The sequence below is a fragment of the Erpetoichthys calabaricus genome, chromosome 1 (genome assembly GCF_900747795.2).
Source record: "Erpetoichthys calabaricus chromosome 1, fErpCal1.3, whole genome shotgun sequence".
Taxonomy (NCBI): Eukaryota; Metazoa; Chordata; class Cladistia; order Polypteriformes; family Polypteridae; genus Erpetoichthys; species Erpetoichthys calabaricus.
The window spans coordinates 116734319-116752652 of NC_041394.2; the positions used below are offsets into that span (position 1 = coordinate 116734319).

General features: G+C 37.7%; 1 protein-coding gene and 1 pseudogene across 1 annotated transcript in view; both read right to left on the bottom strand.

The window, feature by feature from the left end:
* The window catches only part of LOC127526862 (cystine/glutamate transporter-like), a 193879-nt gene that overhangs the window by 95179 nt on the left and 80366 nt on the right, over window positions 1-18334 (bottom strand). The gene's annotated exons all lie outside the window — the stretch shown is intronic.
* LOC114648800 (cystine/glutamate transporter-like) overlaps window positions 1-18334 on the bottom strand; it is a 62719-nt pseudogene that overhangs the window by 16517 nt on the left and 27868 nt on the right.

The window sequence follows — 18334 nt, forward strand, 5'->3', positions numbered from 1 at the left end:
GAGTAGCTATAATGCACTGGTGAGTAAAACGAATATGTTCTTGAGTTTGGGTTAAGAAACCTCCAGGGGTCTGATAAGTTGTGATCATTTAAAAACTGTGTAATTGTCTTTGCAGTATTAGATGTCATCCCCCCTGTCACAGGAGTCCTATCTAAGAGTGGATTTAAAACACAATTAAAGTCCCCAGCCCTTATAATTTTATGAGTGTTCACATTGGGAATGGATGCAAATAGATTTTGCATGAATTCCTTATCATCAACATTGGGTGCATAAACATTTATCAAAATCATTTTACTGTTATATAAGTTACACCATGACCATCACATATCTCCCTTCAGGGTCCAATACTACATCTGATGCTACAAATGGAACTGTTCTGTGTATGAGAATTCCCACCCCTCTAGTTTTCTTTATAAAGCTAGAGTGGAACATTTGGCCAGTCCAGTCTTTTTGTAGTCTGAACTGAACCTTGCTTAGTAAGTGGGTCTCCTGTAAAAATACTATTTTAGCGTTTAAGCCTATTAGGTGAGAGCATACTTTCTTTCTCTTTAATTCGTGATTCAGGCCTTTAACATTCCAGCTCACAAAGTTAACTGTCCCATCATGGAGACATTGATTCTAAGTTTTTAATGTCATTTTATAGTCTTAAATGGTAATGAGGCAGTTTCAATCTTAGTTTCAAAATTCCCCATGAGTTATTGTATTTTAGCCTATTGTTGCATTGATATTTATAGTTATATGGATTAGAAGAATAGATTAGATATAGCCTGCTCTCCTTCTCTCCCCCCTTTATCTCACCCCCTCCCCCCATTTTGCCTCCCCACATGAGGCTTGATCCCACTTCGCGATGTCCCGGTCTTCTGACATACGAAGAGACAGAGCACGTCCAAAACAAAACAAACCCCACCCCACAGCGGCGTTAGAGAATTAAAACATAGAGATATCTATTGCAGCTGAATTCTTAATACTATCTGAAGAAAATATAATCATTAACAATCTTTAAGCTTAAAATAATCTTCAGCAATTTTAAGATATTAAGATATTACGATAAAAAAAAGAATGAACCCTGGGAATGATTTTAAAAAGTAGTCTAGGATAAAAATGGTAATTCCTACTGTAACAGTATAATGTAATAGTATAAATAGCAATAAACCAAGTGTATGATGATAAACAGTCTACTTTAAGGTAGTTAAAAAAAAAAAAAAATCCTACTTTAATTACTTCTACACTTCCACACTCACGTCTGTAACTCTAATTAAGACATAAACATATAATGTCCAGATAAAGAAAAGGATGTATAATTATAATACCAGTCTCTTTAAATATGGATCCAGAGAGCGGATGATAGGTCCTTCCCATACCTTGATAGAATACGGCTCCTTATTAACTTTCAAAAGACTGTCGGAAACAGCTTCTTTAATTCCTTTTCAGCTTCATCTTTGCTTGAAAAAATATAATATTGATCTTGAACTTCCACTTTCAGTTTGGCGGGATACAAGAGGCTGTATTTGATATCGGCTTCCCGTAGCAACTTTTTAATGTCAAAGTAGGCTGCACGTTTTGCAACTGTTGATGGTGAAAAGTCGGGGAAAATACGAATAAGATTATTTTCAAATATAATCTCTTGCTTGTGTCTGAGAAGTGCCATCACATCAAGCTTACATCGTAGTCGCTCAAAGCGGACAATTAAAGACCTAGGTTTAAAGGTACTAGACCTGTATGTGTGATAAGCAGCTGCAATGTCTCAATGTCGAGTTTAAAATCATCTCCAATTATTTTAGACAGTAATTCTACTGCAAATTTCATTGGGCTTGAGCTTTCTCGTTTCTCAGAAATACCCTCAATTCTTATATTATTTCTTCTGTACCCATCTTCGAGGGCCACAAGTCTGTCTCCAAGTTTTTTGCATTCGGAATTCGCAGCTGTGGCTTTTTCATCGGTGTTGGACGCCAATTGTTCTGCTGTTTCAACTCGAGCCATGTGTTCCTCTAATTTCTCCAACATGCCTTTAAAGTTCATGTCAAAACGTTTAAATAGACGCGTTTCCCAGTCTTTGTTATCCTTCTTAAGCTCAATGTTAGACTTCATCATTCTTGTTTTCCTTCTTAAGCTCATTTATGGCCATAGCCAGTGTAGCAATCATCTCTTTCAGTTTGGACAGTTCGCTTCGGATTTCGTGGTCTGTGAGTAGAAATGCAGCTCCTGTTACAGCAGGTGCTGCAGGCTCGCGATGAGTAGATGAGAGCACATCCTGCAGGGCCTTTTCTAGTCTCGAATAATCTTCAGAAATCGGCGATCCAGCGCGACCTGTATCACTTGCACCTTTGTTCCTGTTTTCACTCTCGACTGGAGATGATACAATGGAACGGGTTCCCAGGAGATTTGCGCCTTCGTCTGCCTGTTCCAGGTCAGTTTCCGAGAGGCCATACCTTGCGCTTGGGCCGGATGTCTGTCCAGACTTTGAAGCAGCTTTAAGTTTCTTTTCCGGTTCTTTCTGACTTTTCTTCTTGTTACTCATGCTTGTATATTGTAGTGGAAGTTCCTTGGTCGGGTTAAATACAGGATACCTCTAAATAATGTGAAATACGTGGGAAATTAAAGCCGCTGCAAGCGGAGCTCTGATTGCTTGTTTTTAAGCTTTTACTTTCCTCTTTCTCTTCCTGTTGTGGCAAATGGTGTCATTAATACATTGCCCAAGATACTCCACTTTGCCTCCAAGTGGAAGGGAGACAATGACTTTACTGGCAACACAGACAACATCAGACCATCAAATAATTTTACAAAATCTTATACAATACTGTACTACAGCATATCACAGGACAATGAGGCAGGACTGAGATGTCTACATCTCATGCAGTTTGGCTTTACTTTTTAACAATCCTCAATGAACTGAGACTCATGTAAATGGGAATTTAATGTTCTTTTCTTCTGTGCTCAACTGGCCTTAGCCTTTTTTGTCCCAAGTAAATTTATCTAACATGATAATTCTTACTGTAAGTCTTTCAGAACTATTAATACATTGAAGGAGAACAAAAGTTCAAGGATCATAAACATCAAACGTTCATACATACATGTATACGAGGGACGTTCTAAAAGTTTCCACACTTTATATTTTCGTTGGAAGCGGTGAAGGCGAGAGGAGTAGTAATTGGGCATTAAAAAGTTGGTATGACACTGGGAAAATTGAATCGCAAATGAAGGTGACTATGTAGAAAAGTGATGTAATTTGTTTTTCAAATTCTTAATAAACAGAGTTAAAAGTGCGGAAACTTTTTGAACGTCCCTCATTTTCATTATATTTACATGTACTGCATGTTTCATGACATTTTCTGTTTTGAAATTAAATTTAGTGAAAAAAAATATGTAGGAATCCGTGTCTGTGCACTAAATTTAGAGTAAACTGTACTTACAAATTCTGATCATGGAACTAGATAAACACAAATGTTTGCTAAAAGCTAAAATTAACAGAAAAACAGCTGCCTAAGGAAGGTGACTTTAAACGAGATACTGAATATATTTTGACTAAAAGATTTTAATGGTGACAGATTATCTGGTTACACATATGGCAATTAGGTGAATACCAAGGCAGAAGTATGGTGGAGAGAAGATGTATGCTCACTTTTCTCTATAAGACTAAAACTGTTTCACTGCAATTTATCTTTTAAACAACCAGCACATTTATGGACCACTAAAGTCAAATTTGTAAAATTCTGCACTTATCTTTAATATAAAATCCATTTATCTTTTTCATAACCCTGTTAATACTATTCAGAGCCATAGTCTTAAATTGAATATTATGAAATTATTTTTACCCCTTTGAGCCTCTAAAATGTTTGGTTTTATAGAACTATTTTGCAAATACTCTTCAGCTGTTCTTTATAAGCAAAATTATTCTTAGCTCTTCTGTATTAGCTGTGCCATTCCATAAAAGCTACTTTAGATTTAAACATCAAACTGGCATCCTTAACCTCCTTAGCATTACATTTTTTCTCAAAAGACATGTAAAAAGTGCCTCATTTTCTGGCTTGAAAAATTACATATTTATTAAATCTGATCTTTCTACAGTAAAACATGCAAAACACCAAAAGTACAAAGTCAGAAGTCTAAAAAGTATAAGGATATAAATATTAATAATGAATAATAATAAAAATGCTAATACCGAATACATTATCAAAATGAAATACAGAGTCTAATGTCACAGTCGGGACAATAGTAGCGTGATTCCTTGCGGATTATCTTTCCAGACTGATCGGCTTTTGAATAGCACCACTGCACATTTGCAGTTAACACAAGCATCACTTTCAGATTCATCAGAATCACTTTCGATTTCACTGTCCATTTCAATTTCACTACCTGAAGACAGATTCACTTTGTCATCACTGCTCGTTTCACTGTAAAGAGTGTGCAACACCTGGGCTGCTGAAAAACATCTCTTACGAGACGCCATTATGAGGTTAGGAAAAGACATGTCTGCACCATTGCCTGGGTAATACTATATAATTTCCCGTCTATACAGTTGCTCGAGAGACGCTCGGGACTAATGCTTGTAACACTGTTTTTTACAGCCCGAGTTACACTTGGTTCTAATGCTAAGGAGGTTAAATTAAACTCCTTCCCACCTAGTTAAAATGGTTTGAAAACTAATATTTTTACCTGGGTGTAGTAAAGCAGCCTCCCATTATAGTTCCCAAACAGGACACAGCAACAAGAATTGGAATGACAGAGGAGAACCCATGGAGTGTTCTGTCAGCAAAGGTCTGAAAAAGATTACAAAAAACAAAAAAACTAAAGCAATGGAAATTTGCTAAATACTATGGTGCAAGTGTTCCATATCTCTAGTGCCCATGATTCAAAACCAGTCTGTGTGAAGTTTGCATGCTCTCCTAATGTTAGAGTGGGTTCTTCTGCTGGCACTCCATTTTTCCTCAGACATTTCAGTGAGATAAATTTTAGGTTGTTGTAAATTCAGCCAGTTTGTGACCTCTGAAAACCTGGCATAGTAAGGGTTGATTTCTGTCTTTAATCCAGTGTTGCCAGCATAAGCAGAGACCACACTGTGACCTTGAACTGGACAAGAAATGTGCAGAAAATGGGTGGATGGATAGTTTTAATTGCAAAAAAAGATACATATTTGACTACGGCAGCATTAATAGCCACTAGATCTCAATGTCAACAGTGAAACAGAGGAGATCATTCAGTTTATTGTAATCACTTGTTTTCCTCATACCTCTCAGTTCCAATCACCTATAAATCATCCTGCCATCTTTCAAAACTGGCCAGTCGCCCTTATTTATGACTGCCTGCCTCTGTATTCTCTTTTTTTCATTGTTTGATTTAATTTCTCAATACAGGATATTCTGGCACAACTCTGAAATGTACAAATCTGTCACAAATCTAAGGAAGAAATTATCATCTGCATCATTTAAAAGAGTTTACACAAATATGTAATAATCCATAAATTGGTATTTTGATGAATAAAGAAAACTGTAATAGACACAAGTCAACCATCCTAACTTGAAGACATCCTCTAGGATGAAGAAATGCTATTGATTGGGCTATTTGTGTATTGGACTATTTGTGCACAATGCAAATTAATATAATACCTTCTGATCTAATTTACTCCATTTTCTGACTTTTTGTTGTTTTACTCTATTGTAATGTACAGTAAACCTTACTTCTCACATTCTCCACTTGAAGGATAATTGGGTAAAATTAATATTAAACCTGAAATTAAAATAAAAGTTGTAAAGACACTCTTATAGAAGCAGTGAATTGAAATGTGCATTGTTTCTGATTTACAATGAATCACCAGTACAAATGACTTGTGAAGAATGGAAACTTAGTCATAAAGAAAGGTGAACTTCTGACAAATTCATCTGACCACTTATGACCTCAACCTCTGTTCCTTCTGCCACAGTAACATGATAACATCTGTTGTCCGAAACACCCAAATTTTGAAATACCATGAGAAAAACATGGTTTATGGAAATTATATGTAAATGGAAAAAACTGATCATATTTTATGTATACTCTGCATTGTGGCTGCTAGAGGGCATATCAGAACCCTAAATCCGAGGCACAACTGTCAATACTCGATCTTAGATTTAAAAAAAAGTTGTTTTATTACCACAGAAATACCTTTTCACAATTATCAGCATTTCTCTCTCCTCCACTCTTCCCAGGCAATCATTAAACTCCTCCTATCCTGACTCCAACTCACTTGGGGCCTGATGCATAACGCTGTGCGTAGAATTTACACCAAAACATGGCATAAGGACAAAAACGGAAATGTACAAAAAAATCCAGATGCATAAATCTGTGTGAACGCCAACTTCCACGTTCTTCCGCTACATAAATCCTGGTCCGAGTGAAAAGTAACGCACGTGCACGCGCCTGATGTCCCACCCAAACTCTTCCCAGAATTATGCCTCTTTGAATATGCAAATCAATATAAATAGCCCTTAAGCTCAGCATTCTGTGAAAAGGCAATGGCAAAAGCACGGGGGAAAATAGAAGAATTTCAGTGGGTACCAAGTGGATGTAAAGAAAAACGTATTATTTGTTGGTTAAAACAGTGGCATAAACAACAAAATGAAGTTGATCGAGTGACATAGGGTGTCAGAGAAACTCGAAAGCTCAAGTTCATAAAGTCGCACAGTGCCCGAAATAAAAAATAAGTCAGATATCAAAGTCGCCGTGAAAAGGCGAGTCGTAGCCCACCGTCTGAGTGTCATATGAAAGCTTATTAGGGTACAGAGAAAAGAAAAAAAAATAAATAGGGACACGGTGAGAAAAAAGCTCAAAATGTCACCTTTAATCTTGAAATTTCCACTTTAATTATGTAGTTTATTTTGTCATTAAAGTAGAACATCATAAACTTCATCTTTAAATCGTTTAATTTACTAGTTTCTCAAATGCCATCGTAACTAAAGCAGCACATTAAATGCTTTGTTTTTTATGTGTTCTTCTATGTGATCTATGTGTGTGAATCACTATGTGCTTCTTAAACGGGCTTTCTCTTCCTCCGACTGGACACAGAATCCATTACATTCGTGATATTACAGCTCTCTGAATAATTAAAATACTGAGATGTATACTTGATATCATTTTCATGATGATAGGAGTTAAAGCATGTTATTAAACATGGGAACACAGTGGCACAGTGATTGTTCCTGCCTCACGCAAGATGCTTGCTGTGCCATGTGCGTCCTTCAATGAAATCATTTATTGCAGCAGTACTGTCTCTTTCAAACATACATCCCCCAATTCCCGTCCTTACTTTTCTTTCTCCAAATACCCAATCGCCACACAATCAGCTCTGTAAAAGATGTTAAGCCATCTGTAAGCTGAGAATGCAGATTCTTCAAAACTTTTAAGGAACATTGAAAAATCTTCGTAGTAAATGTTTAATTATTCTATCCATCTATCCTTCCAATGAAGTTAAAGTTTTATCTGTATAATATAATAAACATATTTTGCTGCATTTCATCTTAAAAATATCATCATCATATGTAAATACGTGCTTTATAAAGTAGCTCAGGTTGTGCAATATTGTAACTGTGTCGCAAGTTTACAGTGAGGTAATTGTAATAATAAGTACAAATTGTTCTACAATGAGCACTTGATGGACTGGTTGATTGTGTTTATAGTTCTTGGGATGAAACTGTTTCTGAACCACGAGGTCAGTACAGGAAAGGCTCTGAAGCGTTTGCCATATTAACAGAGATGTTAATTGTTGGAGGGAATGATGCTGATCACAATAATATTTTGTCATCATTTAACTCAATGGGAATCCCAGTCAATTTTACTGAATCAGCCCGCAATCTAGGAGTTATCTTTGACTCTAGCATGTCATTTAAAGCGCATATTACAAAGTTGTCCAAAACATGTTTCTTCCATCTTAAAAATGTTAGGAAATTAAGGCGCTTTTTAAATAAACAGGATTCTGAGAAACTAATTCATGCATTTATCTCTAGTAGGATTGACTACTGCAATGCGGTGTTCACTGGATGTTCAAACTGTTCTTTATACAGCCTCCAGTTAATCCAAAATGCGGCTGCGAGAATTATTACAAGAACAAGAAAATACGAACACATAACTCCAGTTCTTAAATCCTTACACTGGCTCCCGGTTAAGTTCAGGGCAGATTTCAAAATCCTTCTTTTAACATATAAATCATTAAATGGTCGAGGTCCGGCTTACTTGTCTGAACTTATCATGACTTACAAACCAGAGCGCACATTAAGATCTCAAGATGCCGGTCTGCTTATGATTCCAAGGATTAATAAAATAACAGTGGGGGGTCGAGCTTTTAGTTACAGGGCCCCTAAACTGTGGAATGGTCTGCCTGCTACTATAAGAGATGCCCCTTCGGTCTCAGCTTTTAAATCCCGGCTGAAGACTCACTACTTCAGTTTAGCATATCCTGACTAGAGCTGCTGATTAACTGTACAGACTGCATCTCTGTTGTTAGTCATTAGCACTTAAACATAAGTAACATGACAGTTATAATTGTATACTAACCCTCACTTATTCTGTTTTTCTTCTCGGTACTCAAATGTGGCACTTGGTGCCACGGCCCACCTGCCAAGTTGTTTTGCCTGCCTAAGGAAAAGTCATCCCAGATGGAGGATCGCAGGAATCGTGGGAGAGAGGGGTCCTTTCATCGGATTGGCTGGCCCAGCACTGTTTCAGCTGTGGAATGGCCAAATGGGGGAGGCAGCTTGAAGGATGAGGTCTCCAGGACTCTATACAAATACAAATCTTATTATGGGATATATCATCTACTGTTAAATTCTGCTCTGTACTTCTAAAATTTATATATATATTTTTTTTTTTATTTCTTACTATATTGAGAAATTGTTCTGTGTACTGTACTGTATTGTATTGACCCCCTTCTTTTGACACCCACTGCACGCCCAATCTACCTGGAAAGGGGTCTCTCTCTGAACTGCCTTTCCCAAGGTTTCTTCCATTTTTCCCTACTAGGTTTTTTTGGGAGTTTTTCCTTGTCTTCTTAGAGAGTCAAGGCTGGGGGGCTGTCAAGAGGCAGGGCCTGTTAAAGCCCATTGCGGCACTCCCTGTGTGATTTTGGGCTATACAAAAATAAACTGTATTGTATTGTATTGTATATGAGAGCAGTTCAAATAGGCAGCATGGCTGAGGCAGCGTGTGCTTGATGCTGTATACCAATAATTCTCTTTCCGATCAGCTGCTGTAGATCTGTGATTCCACACTCAGATAAAGTGATATAAATACTCCGAGTGGTGCAGTGAGAGTAATATGGAAAAAGATGATCCGCTGTGGCAACCCCTAACGGGAGCAGCTGAAAGAAGAAGAAGGTGCAGTGAGAGTAACAACGCTAAAGCAGCTATGGTATTTGGAATAATTTGGCCATTCCATGGACCATTATATTGTTACAGGTTAATTACAATCAGATGCCTTAACACTAGAATTACCAGAGCCTACGAAAAAACTCGTAAATCCGTCCCACCTTAAATTGCGTCTTAAATCCGTTTGCACCTCTCCGCCAGAGTCCTTTGTCATCTAAATGTGCTGATAAACCAAAGCTACTAGCAGCCAGCTATTCCATCCCCCCACCGACTTAGAATGAACTTCTCTCCTAGCTCAAGCCTTGCCTTGATTTGATTACCTGGGATTGAAGTGGAGTTTTACAGTGGAAATAATTCTAGCGTTATTTGGAATACACGCATTTCATGTGTGTTCCTTTTCTATAGTAGGCTGTGCAAACACATTTTTAAAACAGAAACGTTTTTCATATTCTAATAGTAAATGACAAAATGTAGGCATAAACTATATAACGTATGAAGCCTGAAGTCCATATATCAAAGAAACACTTTCACAAAAGGTACAAATAAGAGAACACGTGCGCTTTCATTCAAAAAATAAAATAAAAAAAAGCCGCATTAGCATGCCACATTGACACACTTACTACAACCGCCGCGGTGGCGTAATGGTATCAGCTCCTGACTGGGGATCAGAGGGTGGCGAGTTCGATCCCGCACGGCTCCACTTCGAGAAATGAACTGCATTTATTCTTACAATTTTAGAATAACAACATAAATTTGATTTCAGTCTGTAACAGCCGGTGTAACTTATGATACTGGTAAAGGTTAGCTTTTTTTTTTTTTTTTTTTTTTTAATTCACTTTTCATTCTCGCAGTCGCATTCAGAATCAATCCATACAACCCCATCTGACACAGCTGGTTTCACATAAATAAAAGTGCACTTTTATTCAAGACTATAACCGAAGAATAAAGAAAGCAAGTTACAGTTGGTGGTTGATACGACAGCTTGCGTGGTGCAATGTTAAGAACTGCTGATTTCCGATCCGTACTATATAAAATCATCACATTCAAATATTAACAGTTCCCACACACCCAAGGTCCGCCATTCCTACATTTACGACATGTGTACTTGTTGCAGTGTACACACCTCTCTGTGCTATGGTTCCTATTACAGTGAATGAGCACCTGACACTGTACTTTCTTCCCTGGGGGAAGCTGAGGTCTTAGAACGGAAGTTTGTTGACGCTGTATCATCTTTTCTTTTTCCATCGCCTTTTCCTGTAAGAAGCGACGACGAAGTTCCTCTGCAAGGTGAGCCATGAACACTCTTCTTTTCTCAGCGGACCCCGTGCATGCCTTATACAGTACGTGTGCGTTCATCGCTGCTAGGTCAAGGATGTTGTAGAACACAGCAACCGGCCACCTGCGTGTTCCTGTTCGCACTGAACAAGCACGCGCATTCTGGTCCATGATGTCAACGCCACGCTGGGGAAAAAAGAAAGACAAATATATGTGACATTTTGAAGAAATCATTTTATCACCAGAATAGCACCAGAATACTTCGTCACACTAATATTTTTTTCATTAGCATACCTTCATGTGGTTGTAGTCTGTGACCGTGTTTGGTTTTTTTTTTTTATCTTGCCCAGTCTCCACATCATGGTGCATTGTGCTGAGAATGCAGACAGACTTCATCTTTTTGGGCACATACACTGTCAGCATGGCACTGGGAGATCTAAACACCAGCGTGGAGAATTGTTCGTGTACTGAACTGACTTTAGCTGCACGTGGAAGTTCCCGTCGCACTTTATTCATGGTGCCAAGCAGAGTTGTATTGCGGTGCAGCAGTCTATTAGCCAGCGAAAGTGACGTGAAGAAGTTGTCTGTTGTTACGGTTCTGCCTTTTTGGATTGCGGCAGATTTGGAGACAAAGTACATGTGCAATGCCACTCCTTATTTAGGTAAAGATCCCAGTCGTCCCATGGGAGAAAGACTTTCCGAGTCTGTGGTCATAAAGCTTATGGAGCCATTTCTGGACAAAGGCAGAACCGTAACAACAGACAACTTCTTCACGTCACTTTCGCTGGCTAATAGACTGCTGCACCGCAATACAACTCTGCTTGGCACCATGAATAAAGTGCGATGGGAACTTCCATGTGCAGCTAAAGTCAGTTCAGTACACGAACAATTCTCCACGCTGGTGTTTAGATCTCCCAGTGCCATGCTGACAGTGTATGTGCCCAAAAAGATGAAGTCTGTCTGCATTCTCAGCACAATGCACCATGATGTGGAGACTGGGCAAGATAAAAAAAAAAAAACCAAACACGGTCACAGACTACAACCACATGAAGGTATGCTAATGAAAAAAATATTAGTGTGACGAAGTATTCTGGTGCTATTCTGGTGATAAAATGATTTCTTCAAAATGTCACATATATTGGTCTTTCTTTTTTCCCCAGCGTGGCGTTGACATCATGGACCAGAAGGCGCGTGCTTGTTCAGTGCGAACAGGAACACGCAGGTGGCCGGTTGCTGTGTTCTACAACATCCTTGACCTAGCAGCGATGAACGCACACGTACTGTATAAGGCATGCACGGGGTCCGCTGAGAAAAGAAGAGTGTTCATGGCTCACCTTGCAGAGGAACTTCGTCGTCGCTTCTTACAGGAAAAGGCGATGGAAAAAGAAAAGATGATACAGCGTTAACAAACTTCCGTTCTAAGACCTCAGCTTCCCCCAGGGAAGAAAGTACAGTGTCAGGTGCTCATTCACTGTAATAGGAACCATAGCACAGAGAGGTGTGTACACTGCAACAAGTACACATGTCGTAAATGTAGGAATGGCGGACCTTGGGAGTGTGGGAACTGTTAATATTTGAATGTGATGATTTTATATAGCACGGATCGGAAATCAGCAGTTCTTAACATTGCACCACGCAAGCTGTCGTATCAACCACCAACTGTAACTTGCTTTCTTTATTCTTCGGTTATAGTCTTGAATAAAAGTGCACTTTTATTTATGTGAAACCAGCTGTGTCAGATGGGGTTGTATGGATTGATTCTGAATGCGACTGCGAGAATGAAAAGTGAATTAAAAAAAAAAAAAAAAAAAAGCTAACCTTTACCAGTATCATAAGTTACACCGGCTGTTACAGACTGAAATCAAATTTATGTTGTTATTCTAAAATTGTAAGAATAAATGCAGTTCATTTCTCGAAGTGGAGCCTTGCGGGATCGAACTCGCCACCCTCTGATCCCCAGTCAGGAGCTGATACCATTACGCCACCGCGGCGGTTGTAGTAAGTGTGTCAATGTGGCATGCTAACGCGGCTTTTTTTTTTTTAAATTTTTTGAATGAAAGCGCACGTGTTCTCTTATTTGTACCTTTTGTGAAAGTGTTTCTTTGATATATGGACTTCAGGCTTCATACGTTATATAGTTTATGCCTACATTTTGTCATTTACTATTAGAATATGAAAAACGTTTCTGTTTTAAAAATGTGTTTGCACAGCCTACTATAGAAATGGAACACACATGAAATGCGTGTATTCCAAATAACGCTAGAATTATTTCCACTGTAAAACTCCACTTCAATCCCAGGTAATCAAATCAAGGCAAGGCTTGAGCTAGGAGAGAAGTTCATTCTAAGTCGGTGGGGGGATGGAATAGCTGGCTGCTAGTAGCTTTGGTTTATCAGCACATTTAGATGACAAAGGACTCTGGCGGAGAGGTGCAAACGGATTTAAGACACGATTTAAGGTGGGACGGATTTACGAGTTTTGTCGTAGGCTCTGGTAATTCTAGTGTTAAACTAATAAACGATATGTGGTTAATTTCAGTGCATGTGATAAAGCCCTGTCAGGGATGTGGATCTAAAAAAGAAGGGGAAACCACACTGGAACAAAAGCACTGCTTTAACGCTGGGTGCCGCCAGTTTGCAAAACCGAGCAGAGAACTTGTGTACGCCAGGGTTTGAGCTACCGCGAAAATGTGTGTGGCTTTACGCCAAGTTTAGGTTTTATACATTGCGATTTGAGTGTGGAAACGGGCTTACGCAACATTTTTGTGCGTGTGCACCGTTTATACACGAGGCCCCTGGTGACTGAGAAGTGCTCTTCTTTAATCTGGACCAGGCACAACAGCACTGTAGCCAGGAAGCAGTCTTTTAATCATGTGAAATCATATGCTCTGTTCTCTAGACTGTCAGCAGATCATTAGGTATTTAACTGGTTAAACAAATGCTGTTTATTTTCAAAACCATATGTAAATGAATCACTTTTGCATGCCATGAAAGAGGCATGTGATAACATAACAGTAGAGTCATGCCAGGTTTGGATTCACTTTTTTCCCAGGTGCCTTGCAAGAGAAATTTCTCTGGCCTGACAAGGATCAAAGATTAGACCAATAAAACATTACATTGTGCAGCAGGGAGTTATGTGAATGTTGTGTTTATACACTAACAAATAAAGAGATTTACAATTTGCTTTAACAGAGTGAGTAAAACTGTCCTGTATGAATTTGATTGTGTGTCTACTGTACATAAATCCTTCCTCTGGACTACATATTTTATAGCGTTACAGTTTATTTTATATGAGACTGCACAATAATATGTTTTCTTAGGGGAAATGTATTCCTGTGTTGGAATGAGTGTACAGTTTCTCTACTCATTGGTTACCATGTTTGTATATTTTTGATAAAAATTCACAAATATCATAAATATATTAAGAGAAATGTAAGCATTACTACAATTTGCATTGAAGATGAAAGTTTTTGTAGCATGGGCATTGTGTTCTAATTGCTGTGTTAAGTGTTTTGAGGTCATGTTAATATGTTCTATGAAAGCAATAGTCAGATAATTTATTTCTAACATTGATTTGTGTTTTACTTTAACTTACTACAAAAAGCATTGACCTTTACATGCTGCACATTTAAGCAGCTCAGGCAATGAGTTAGTATTTAAGAATAGTACAAAAAGTGCAGGTAAAAATAATAATAATGAACTATGTAAACTGTGCACCTCCTCTCTGTTGTGGCTGTGGGGGACCCTTTAACTGAGCTGTTGTACATTTAAACAAGCTAATGGACACCATCTCTCCTAACTTGTCTTAGACCCAATGACACAACTTTCTTTTATACTTCTCCTTCAATCACTTTTTGGTTCTGGCAAATATACTCCCTGCCACAGCACCTGGCACCCAGACTTGAGCTTTATATTGTGTTTGCTTACCATGGCTTCTTTGAACTTTGCCAGGCTTTTCTCTTTACGCTTCAGCTGGAGGCCTTAACTTGCATAAACAGGAAAGCTCCCTTTCTCTCTGTGATTACATTCTCAGAGCTGACCCGAAAAAAGGATGTGGCATGCATGTTAACTTAGCCTGCTTGCTATAGTAATATTATGGACAAATATAGACAAAAAAAAAAACAGGACAGCTACAGTATTTTTCTTTTTTCTATTATGTTACCAAATATCAATCAAATTAGTCAAAGCATTTTTTAGATTATGGGATGTTTTCTATTAGAGAGGTTGTTTGTACTCCTAAATATTGAAATATCTAAATATCCTTTCTTAATGTATACATACTGCCCTAGATGTACCATCCTGCCAAATTCAGTTTTTTAAGTAAATAGGAAATACTTTCTGTTGATGAGTGAGTGAATGAGTCAGTCAACTTTGCATTTTATATATTGTCATGCATGTGTGTTGGTGGATCTCCTCATGGACTCACGCGAGGTAGGTAATAGCCCACAGGGATGAGAGGGGGTGTTGTCGCTAACATTCTCTTCTCACTCTCTCCTTGTAGCACCAAGGAACCGCCCAGTGAGGGCACTTAGCCCCACTCCTGCCGGTTCCCCAACCATAAGAACCACGACTGCCACAAAGGAGACGTCTTTTTGGCAAGTGTGACCTGCTGGATGGGGCTCCCTAGTTAACAGACCCTTTTTTTGTTTATGTGTAAGCTCGAGGGCAAGACACCCAACACCAGGAAGTGATTGTTTTTTGTTGAATTTTTTTGTTAAATTAAATGTGATGACCTTGGTAGTGCTCCACCTGTCATTCCTGCACCAGGGCACAATATATAGAATGACCAGAACATGGAAAAAAAGGACAAATGTACAATTCTGGAGCTAAAATTAAATTATTGAGAATATTTTTTAAACTATAAAAATGTATTCTAAAAAATTTGCTTATAGCCATTTGAAAATTAAAATATTATTTAATGTTTTAATATGCTTTCTACAAAGTGGATTTCTGTAAATTCTGAACTGTCATAACACCTTCATTTTTATGTATTGTTCAATATTTTTTTCAGTGTAGGATGATTTGCTTTCCATAGTAAAATATTTTACGCTTTGTCTTTAAATTACCAAATGAGTAATTTGTTTTTCTATTGGTTTGAAAACTTTTCAGGGATTCTGTTTCTGGTAAAGTTTATACTAAAGATACACATGATTTATAAACATTTGTATTTTAAAAGTTGGCAAGCAACACATCTACAAAGGAAATTTTAAGCCAATGACCTTGTAAAGCACCCAAGATCTCACAAATATAATCTACATAATACATCAAGACTCTTTTTGACAAACATCTGTGCCTGGTTTGGCTGGGGTGATTTGATTAGTTAAATGATTCTGATCAACAATAACATCCTGAAAAAGTCAACAAGGTGTTAGCAATTACGACATCTTTAATGACTGGATCATACTGTATGCATAGTAAATATATGGGTATATTATTTTAGTATCACCCATTTGCTGCTCACAGATTAACATCTGGAAATTAAATTCCAACATGAGGATGTCTGAAAATGGTGTGAAGGCATCTGAAGCAGATAAACATAAATCTGCTGAACATATGGTAGATGTGAGGCATTAGGTTAATTGAATTTTGCAACTGTACATTGGCCATTAGGACTGAAAGTAAGAGGTTTTGAGAGCATGTGTGGTTAACTTCTAAACCACAGGCAGCAATGTCAGAAGGTATAATAAGAAAAGTGTGGCCTTGTGATATGGCTAATGCAATTTATCAGTCACAAAAAACAATGGGAAATATTCAGACTACTATTGAAATCAACTAGGACCTATGCGTTGCAAATTTACCATTCTAAAGATATGGTTATGTTGGAGTAGCATTTCAAAGAGCAACATGCTGTGAGACTTATAAAAACTCTCAAAGATCAGGCCAGGGTTCTACTTAGCCTGCCTGGAAAAAACTTCACCCAAGGCAGTTATTGGGTTACAGCAGGTAAGGATTAAATATCTGAACTTTACTTTTTATTTATTTTCATCTTCCTTCATGCAAATGTTTAACCTTTGGGGAAGTTTAATGTAGTCATGTAGTAAGGTTATTTCATAAATGTATCCATCCACCCCATTAACTGGCCATGTCTCATTTAAGTTCTGGGCTGGGGACGTTAGAGTTCATTCTCGCTGCACTGTGTGGAAAACAGCATCTGACACTGTCCAAGGTGCCAGTCCTCCACAGAGCACTCTTATGAGCACACCCACACTCAGTTCTACCATGCTGATTTAGAATGACCAATTAATCTGGAATGTGAGAGGACCAGATGGCAAAAACCACACAAATACAAATACTGTTTGTTAGAGCCACGCAGTGGTCATGCTGGGGTTCACATCCTGTCTTTTAAGGTTGCGATGCAGCAGTGCTAATCACTGTGCTCCCAGACAGACCTTTTAAAGTCATTCTAATATTTGTCTGTTTGTATTTATTAAAAGGGAATTCACAAACCATGGCCACAGCATTGGATTCCAGAACATCTTGAGATGTCATCACAGTGTAATAAGAAATGTTCGCCAGAAGATAAGCAATTGTCACTGTTACCATGGATAATATGATGGACAAAGGGATGTTTCTAAAAAAAGAAACACTTATTATCAGTACTTAGAGTGTAATGATTCACTAGCATAAGGACTCGGAAATGGTCTAAAACTCAGATCATGCACATTAACCATTTTGATTTTTTTAAAATCTAAAAGAATATTCTACCTAAAAATCATATTTTATTTAAATGTTGCTAACCCAATATGCTTTATTGTGACAAATTTAAATGTCATGTTTTCATTCAGAAAGGAGGTAAGAAAGTTTATGATTCAACAGTTATAGTACATGACCAATGCAGGAAAACAGCATACAATATCAAAACGTCCATGAAAAAATCTCATGTTAAACTTATTGCTTAATCGACATACAAAGTCATCCACTTGTTTGCACACAGCATTCCAAAAATGTATTTTAAATTTTTATTAAATTATTCTAAACAAACCACTTTCAGAAAATGCTCTAATAGGAAAGAACACACACACACCCACAAACAAAAAAAATTTATTGAACACCCATTTCTCCCTTCATTCATTGGTCAATTGTCCTGTCTTCATTTCAGAAGCACAAAATTACCGGGAATGCATTTCATAGTTTACAAAGCATGGTGCTTTTTCTGAAAGTATATGTTAATAATAGTTCAGCAAAAATGAGTAACTTTTGTATGTTTTGAGCATTCAAATGTATAATGGACATATGGATTATGTGACAGAGTAACATGAGGATTTTTTTTCTTTTTTCATGGATGTTTTCAAATGATATTTGCTTTGTCCAGTACGAATTAACGAATTAACGGCAAAAATGTTGATCGGTTACATGGCAAATTGGACTATATAGACTATGCTGAAACAGTTAGTGGTGATTGTGCGGAACATGAAAACATCAACTTACAATATCCCGAAGAATATCTACAACCATTAACACCATCTAGTCTTCCACCGCACAAATTACTGTAGAAAGAAGAATGTATCCAAGAAAGGTAATGCAGTAAACCTTCCATGGATAACATTAGATAACAGAGGAGATCTTGATATGCCATTCATATTAAAATGTTAACAGTTTCCCGTTAGAATAGTTTCTGTAAAGACAATTAACAAATTTCAGAGCCAAACATTCAAAAAAGTAATTCTATCTAAGAGAGAGAAAGAAACGAAATTCAGTCATGGGCCAGTTATACGTTGCGTTGTCACG